The sequence below is a fragment of the Amblyomma maculatum genome, chromosome 3 (genome assembly GCF_055883805.1).
Source record: "Amblyomma maculatum isolate TAMU_Amacu chromosome 3, ASM5588380v1, whole genome shotgun sequence".
Taxonomy (NCBI): domain Eukaryota; kingdom Metazoa; phylum Arthropoda; class Arachnida; order Ixodida; family Ixodidae; genus Amblyomma; species Amblyomma maculatum.
The window spans coordinates 42,085,979-42,094,973 of NC_139346.1; positions in this window are offsets into that span (position 1 = coordinate 42,085,979).

Genomic DNA, 8,995 nt, shown 5'->3' on the forward strand with positions numbered 1-8,995 from the left:
ACAAGAAGAAAGCAGAATCCAAGGTAAAAACTTGCCTTGTGCCTGTAGTGGGCATGACAAGACCTTCACATCTTCACATCAAAAAGGAGGTTTCAGCTGTGTCAGCAACAAATTGCTTTTTCTTATTAGGCTGAACAAAAATTGATCTCACACCTACTTTAATACAATTGGTGCTGTTTCCATGTTGCCTAGTACTTGTGCACAAAATCCGAGTAGGCTATGTTGTGTGCGACTGTGTTACGCTAAATAGCCTGTTACTCTGCATGGGTAGAAGGCATAGAAAAAAAACCAAACTAGGGCTGAATACCCCTGCCACACATTCTGGCATGAACGCATTGTAAGAGGGAGCTGCCAAGGATTGTGCATCTGTTATTCTGTACAACCATTAGAGGGCAGAGACTGCAGCCAGTTACAAGTTAAGAATGAAGGGGCAAATATCCTTCAAAGGAGGCTTTTTTGCCAATCAGATCACACTGGTCCCATAATACCAGCTGCCATACGTCTTTTTTGTCACCTACTGCCATGAAAGTGGGAATTCTTTTGCGGTTCACTTGATTGGGAGGCTCCTCTCTGTCAATAGTTGGAGGCCTACCTTTAAGAAATTACACAGCTGCAATCTTGAGTTGTAACTGAGCACAGAAGGCATCTGATCTGTGCTGCATGCTATTGTGGCACTGTTCATGGCGGCTGTGCAGTGCCTCTAGGCGAGGACTTGGTCACAAGGCAAACACAAACCACTCTTTTGTGATGTCGGCAAAACTAAGCTCCATATTGGTGTTGAAAGCTTTGCATGTCACACCTGCCAGGATTAAAATCAAAAGCATGACTTGGATTTATGAGCTCTCAAACAGAAGGGAATTCCCACTGTTTGTTTTAAAGCTTTGTTCCATGAAAACAAGTTGGTCATTTTACGAAAGTGGGTTTCGTGAGAAGTTTTCACTGCTGTGGCTATAAAGCAGAAAAACTGCCTAAAATCCCAGAACACTTGCAATTGTGATTGGTAAGCTGAAAAAAAGGAAGGTTGTTGTCATGCCATACCTTCCATTAAATGTTGCAGAACCTCAGAAAAATTGAAAACTGGGTGTATGTTGACCTCTTTTCAGTTCCTAAAAACTTGCTAGCATGTGCAAGAGGGTCAATGGAGTGAACTGCTAAGGGCACAGGTGTTCAATTAGACACGGGGGTAACTTTGTCACATGTCATGAAGGCTAAGATATTCCCTGCCTGTCTCTTGTGAGAAGAAGTATGTCGGTCAAACTAGCTGCTGTTTTAATCGAAAACTAAAAGAGCATTGTGTTGTCACGCATTTGGCCACTACTAGCCATGTAGCCAAGATTAGTCTGCCAACTAAGATCCGTATAACTCGTGCTAAGGTCTTTCCAGTTGTGATGTATGGATGCGAGAGTTAGACTGTGAAGAAGGCTGACCACCGAAGAATTGACGCGTTTGAATTGTGGTGCTGGCGGAGACCCTTGAGAGTTCCTTGAACTGCCAGATCAAATCAGTCGATATTGTCGACCATAAACCCTGACTGCTCACTGGAGGACCAAATTCCAAAGTTAAAGCTCAGCTAGAAAAAGATTTGATGTTGGGAAAGGTTGAGGGCCACCGGAGAAAGGGTAGGTAGCAAATGCAATGGATAGATGGCATCCTCGAGGCGCTGCAGATGAAGTTATGTGATGTTAGGAAAACAGTGAGAGACCGGAAAGCGTGGCGTGATATGGTCCATAGGGTCACGAAGATTCGGACACGACTGAACGACTGAACTGAACAGAGCTATGTAACCAAACATTGCAGGGAGTGCAAACGAGATAAAGTGACAGTGAAACTTGCGAGCCTATGTGCGCTGATTGCACAGTTATTGGGAAAAATCGTGATGCTCAAACAAGGGAGATAATAGAGGCTCAAATGACTGCAAGATTGCAGGAGGACTGCATTGCGTACCCTCAGTGGCATTATCCCCAAAAGAGATCAACTACCTCGAGTGTGAAATTTGACACGCGTTGCTGGCGATTGACCTTTTCAATGCATGTTTTTTGGTTTTTGTATATTCTGCTTCCTGGTTACCAGTGGGTATAAGAGCCTGCTGGTTTCCTAATAAAATTTAGCTGACAGTCAGCACTGTTGTGTCCTATCCTCTACTCGTTTGTGTTAAGTGCACTGTTATCATGAATGGATTTTGACAAAGGCTGTACATTTTGTGCTGCTGTGAAGAATTCATCATCCCTATTTGCCATATACTGCTGGCCTTGAGTTGAGTTAAACGAACATCAGAGGGGAATAGTAAGTGATCTAGATTGATAGCATAACATCCATGTGATTGAAAATATGTTATTTTTATCCATGATGTTTTCATAAACCACAAATTTGCACAAGAGTGGTGTATCCATGGCACCACCAGTTGCAGATTCACACCGCAAGCAGCCTTGAGAGACAAATTTATGAAAATTCTTGAGGAGCAGTACTTTGCCATTGCCATGGACAGCTGCCACTTAGATGTGAGGAAAGCAGCATGGTGAATGCAGCCAAGAAGGCAGTCTCTTAAATGAATGAGTACGGAACATATGATGGAGACAAAGGCTGGGGTCATAGGACAGTGCTCAATCCTGTGTATAGCTGGTGCACACAGCACGTTCAGAACTGCAAGCTCTCGACAGAATTCATGATCTGTTTGCGCTAGCCAGGTGATAAGTTTGGCTGTTTTGTTCTCAGTTCAGTCCTGCAAATTGCCTGCTTTGTTGTGCCAGCTGCAGGTATGATGAAATTGCTTTTTGTCAGTAATGTGCACCTGTCGCCTTCACTGTTTTTATGCAGTAAATATGCAAATATGCTTCAAGATGTGCTGAAAATACAGAAGTACCACATGCATGTTGGTTCACCTCTTATTTGATTCATTAATTTCCAAGCCCTAGTCACAATGCACGCAGTACACAAGATGCTGGCATGCAAAGCAGTATTTTACAAAAGACAAAATGGTCTAACAATACTTGAAGTTGGGCTAGATGGTGCATTGCAACTTGACTGAAGATAAAGCGCACAGGAAGACACACACACAAAAAAAAGACACAGGACACGCGCTAGCGCGTGTCCTGTGTCTTCTTTTGTGTGTGTCTTCCTGTGCGCTTTATCTTCAGTCAAGTGACAAAATGGTCCTGCAGCTGATGCATGCTCATGAAGATAATGTGAAGACTATGTCTGCATTTCCTGACAACAGCTATAGCCAGCAAGTATGAGAGGCCAATTGCTGGCTAAGTGGCTTGGGCTGTTGGCTGGACATAGAAACCATTGGCTTTTACCAAGCCGTGCAAATAAATGTGCATGTAGCACGCCTCACCCTGGAAACAAGGGTCTTGGAAGCTTCATTCCAATCCCACTCTCACACCTAAAATTAGTTACAGAGATTGGCTGCTCTCCTCTTTGCCATATCGTGGTGTCATTAACTTAGACAGCCGACCCGTAAATGATTGCCAGCCTGTCTCTTACTACCACTTCCCGGAACCATGACCATAATTTTTTCCTCACTCCGACACTGGATTTTCTGGAAAATGAGGCCTTAAGTGGTGGTGAAACCTTTATTTCCGTAAAGAAAAAGAACATTTGCCAGGCGATCAATGGGCTTCTTTTCGTTGGCTTCGTGATGTGGCCATCAGACCGTGTGTTTCGGCGACTTCCAAAGCCCAGCTCACCGCCCGCATTTGCACCACAGGTTTGGAGCTGGTCACCACAGCCTCCCATTGTAGTGGGTTAGATAATAGCCATTCGGCTTTGGGGGGGTTGGAGCTCAGAGCACATGTGTAGGATATGAGCTAGGTCGGCCTTTTTGGCATCGCAAAGCGTGCATTCGGGGTTGTACAGCCCTGGGTTGACCAGTGATAGTTTAAAAGGGTTAGGGAAGGTATCCGACTGGAGCTGCCTCCACGTCACTTGCTGGATTTTACTGAGGGATTTATCTGGGGCTGGGTATTTAAGATTAAAACCATCTAGTAAGGCTTGCACAGAAATGCAGCTGAACTTGTGAAGTATCGTGTCAGTTTGAGTGTCCCAGTGCAGATGGAACTAGCTGCACTTGACAAATCGAGGCTATCAACTTCTTTCTGCTTTTCTAGTCTTGGAAGGGATGTCTGATTGGTTAGAGACCTCTTTTACAAAAATATCAGAGAAATTATATCGTTAGAGTTCATTTTTTGTAAGTACTCTGAATGTGGAAGGGTTTCGGGATATGTGCATGTTTTTCCCATTCAGAAACAACATTGTTGTGCTCCCTGAAAATAATCTACCTTGCTTACTTTGATGTTTTCCTGCAGCATTCCTTTACCTTGAATTAGGCTAGTATGTTGTGCTGCAGTTCACGTGAAATATAATACTGGGAGCATATCTGTATTTTGTTTACTGGCATTCACACCAAGTAACGGGCTGCTAGTATGATGTTAGTCATCAGAAGGAGCTAGTTGGAGCTTCACTTTGCTGCTTATTAAGTATGGGGAAGTTTTGGTTATGGTGCATTTGTGAAATCTATTTCTTTCTCAGGAATCTGCACTTAACAATAAAGTCCATGCAACAGCACATCTTGTGCATCATGTCCTTACACACAGAAAAGTTATTGTAGCATTTCCTGCAACATCTTTTTTTTTTCATTCACTGCCTTGAAGAACTACAGTAATGAATCAGGGCGAGTGTTGACAGCCATGCTGATGTTGGATTCCGTATTTGTACTTGCAGTTGCTATTCAGTACAGAATTGCAGTGGCGGGTGTCATCACTCAGCTACCACCTTGGACGCCATTTGGGACCTCAAGTGTGCCATGGAAAGAAGCCCACTCACTGGGCCCTAAATTGGACAGGACTGCTCGTGCAAAACTGAACGAGAAACACATAAGGCATGCATGTGGCCACTTTGATATGGATATTTGTAGGAGCCTGTGCTTCACTTGGTGTACTGAACATCTTCCCATACTTTTGTTTTAATTCCTTTTAACGAGCAGTACTCAATACCTACAAATGGACACGCAATTTATGTAAGCATTATATAATATTTATGTATAAATAAGCCAATGACATTATGGGAGTCTAATGCTGGATAGCAAGTTTGTTAAGCACTGCATTGTTACCTGTCTAAAAGTAAAAATTGTAGATTCACTTTATATTACAGGCATATATTGAAGAAAAGCATTTGCATGTATGAATTCTTAGCTGGCAAATATGTTGTTGAGGCTATTCTCAGACAAACAAGTTGCACAAAGGCCTGAATGATTGTAATTGTGGCTGTCTGGTGTTTATTTCTACTTTTCGTTTCACTCATTCTTCTTGGCAGACTGCTTACATATTAATCCTCTCCTATTCCAAATCGCACGTACCATTGGGTTGGACCCTCTTGGGAACCAGAATTTTGGTGGCATGGACATCAAAATGAAGGCAATGAACTCTACCAAGGAGCACAGGAGCCAGCTACAGTTCATTCCTTGCCACCCCCGTCACTGGGGAGCTACCTGTCAGCGGGGCAACTGAAGTTACTCCACCACACAAAGCACCACAACCTAGTCCTGGAGCTGAACTGCAAATGCTAGAGTGCATATTGCCACCAACACCGCAATTCCCCCCAGGGCAGGAGCAATCAACATCGCCTCTATTCCCTTCACAACTGGAGCCACACCAGTGACAAGAGGAGGCTCTATCAAGAGAACACAGTCAGCCTGCTCGACCAGATTTTATTTTAAGAGGATGGTGGGTTCCAAGCCCTCCTCCAAGCCCTTTGGCTTTTGCGCAGCATGACTAACGTTATTAACTAGGACAACCATAACTCAACCGGTATACTCGGCAATAGCAGAGCCTGTAAGCATAGTCCGCACCCATGATAGCAGTTTGTCTTATCATGGCCGACTGACATTGACATAGTCATGCGTAGCACATGCAAATGTCAGTTTTGAATGAGAAAACTGTTGCAGTATTTTGCATGTTTCTGACAAGAAGTGGAAGCTGTGACAGATTTTTTGTTCTTGGGCTCCAAGATTACCTCGGAAGGAGACTGCAGCCATGAAATTAGGAGACGCCTGCTTCTGGGAAAGAGAGCAATGGTTAGCCTTGACCGCCTAGTAAAGAGCACAGACATCAGTCTGCCAACCAAGATCCGTATAACTCGTGCTATGGTCTTACCAGTTGTGATGTATGGATGCGAGAGTTGGACTGTGAAAAAGGCTGACCGCCGAAGAATTGACGCGTTTGAATAGTGGTGCTGGCGAAGACTCTTGAGAGTTCCTTGGACTGCCAGAAGATCAAATCAGTCGATATTGTCGACCATAAACCCTGACTGCTCATTGGAGGGTCAAATTTTAAAGTTAAAGCTCAGCTACTTTGGTCATCTGATGAGAAGAGAGGAGTCGCTGGAGAAAGATTTGATGTTGGGAAAGGTTGAGGGTCGCCGGAGAAGGGGTAGGCAGCGAACGCGTTGGTTAGATGGCATCCTCGAGGCACTGCAGATGAAGTTATGTGATGTTAGGAAGATAGTGAGAGACCAGAAAGCGTGGCGTGACATGGTCCATAGGGTCACGAAGAGTCGGACACGACTGAACGACTAAACTGAACTGAACTGATGTTTATTCTACCGTACCTGATGTTAAGCTTATGTGTAAGTTCACCCTTCAGACTTGTTTCTAGAACTTGATATGTTGAGTTAGTTTAAAAAGAGAAAAAAAAATCTGTGATGCATTCTTATCGAAAATATAGCATGCAAACAATAGCAGAAAAATACTAAAAATAAACTAGTGATAAATTCAGACCTAGTTTAGAGTAATTAGCTGTTTGTAGTAATTTGTTGGCTGCAGAATGTTGTCCCATGACCAACATTATTAACTAGGACAACCGTAACTCAACCGATATACTCGGCAATAGCGGAGGTTGTAAGCATAGTCCGCACCCATGACAGCATGGTTTAGTCTTATCAAGGCCGACCGACATTGACATAGTCATACGTAGCACATGCAAAGGTCAGTTTTGATTGAGAAAACAGTTGCAGTCTTTTGCATGTTTCTAGCGTTTATTCTACTGCACTTGATGTTTTGTTTTGCTTCAAATTCCCTGCAAGAATTTTGTTCTTGGTATTTTTGTCTAGTGCTTATGTTTAAGTTCACCCTTCAGACTTGTTTCTGGAACTTGATATGCTGAGTTAGTTTGAAAAGAAAAAATCTGTGATGTATTCCTGTCGAAAATATAGCATGCAAACGATAGCAGAAAAATACTTATAAACTAGTGATAAATTCGGACCTTGTTGTTTAGCGTAATTAGCCGTTTCTAGTAATTTGTGTCGCGCCCCGATGGTTACCGCCAGGGACCCTGAGGACCTCGACTGTCTGAAGTCCGCCACCTCACGGATCGAGGCAACGCGGACCTCAGTGAACGTCCGAATCTCCAAGCAGCAGAATCCGCTCGTTCGACTGACTGGGGTTGACTCCGATACAAGGCCAGAGGAGCTCACCGCGGCACTCAATCATCGGAACTACGCTCGTCATCTGGACCCTTCTTCCTGTAAGGCAAGGCTCTCTTTTGCTCAGCGCTCCGGACAGTTTGTTCACGTTATTGAAACTGACCCACCCGCTTTTGCCCGTCTCTGTGCGGCACATCGTGTAACCATCGGTTGGACTTCCATCGAGGTCTGTGAGGATCTGCACGTTCCCCTGTGCACTTTTTGTGCGTAGTATGGCCACGCTTTGGAGGAGTGCAAGCTCAAGAATGATCCTTCGAAGGTGTGTTGTACTTGTTGTGCGGGGTCACATGCCTTGGCGGCTCGCCCTCGCTCCGTCTGGGACCCCAGCGCTACGTGTGCCCCCTGTGCTGCCGCCGGTCGAATCATCATGCAGGACATGAGTCGTGCTCTGTTTTGCATGAACGTTCGGAAAAAAATCTGCGCTCAAGCTCAGTATAAGCCTTAGCAGTCAGGTGGCCTCGCATCCCTTACCCATTGGCACCCCACACCATAGCCCAAACATTGAACACATAGAAATCTGGCAATGGAACTCTAGGAGTTTTAGACGAAAACAGGGTTGCTGAAACAATATCTCTGCACCACCCTCATTAGACCTGACAATATCTGTTTACAAGAGGTAGGAGCCGACAGGTCATCGAGGCTAGCCGGCTACAACACGGTCCGCCAACCCCACATGCCGTCTGTTGCAATCCTCGTCGCAAACGCCATTACTGTAATCGAGCACTTCTTATCCGAACCGGACATTGAGCACTTAGCGATAGAAATAGTGCCTAACAAACGAGGCCGAAAGAGTACATTCGTCATCAACATGTACAAGCCGCCACGACCTGCAAAGGCCGACTTCACCAACCTCCTTTCCGAAGCCACCGACCTGGCGCAAGCAAATCAGCTTATCGTGGTCGAGGACTTCAAAGCGCCCCACCAGGACCGGGGGTACCAGTCAAACCCAGCCAGAGAAGTGACAGTTGCGCGAACAATAGAAGCCCTCGGCTTGGAACTCCTCACTGACCCTCTGTATCCGACAAGGCAAGGCAGCAGCGTCACCCGTGACTCCTGCCCAGACCGCACCTTGATCAAGAACGTTGCCGAGGCTACATGGACGAACCTAGAAGAAACCCTAGGAAGTGACCACTGCATACTTACTAAGCACATCCATATCATCTACCAAAATCCGGAGGAATCTGGGTGGTGCCCACATCACCGATTGGCCCAAATTCCGCAACGCATACATCCCATAAGGTCCAATCCAGTCCATACAGGACTGGAGCGAAGACATGAGACAAGCACACAAGAAAGCCACCGAAATAATACAATGCACACTGGAAGCCCTAGAGGTAGACCGCCATCTTCTCAAGCTATGGCAGAAGCGCAGCCGCCTTGTGAGGCGATGGAAAAGACAGCGCCTAAATAGACTTCTCCGACTGCGGATTGCACAGCTCACGGAGGAAGCCCAGACAAACGCAACCAACCTAGCACAACAAAATTGGCAAGTTTTGCGAGTCATGCTAACGATAGCAGA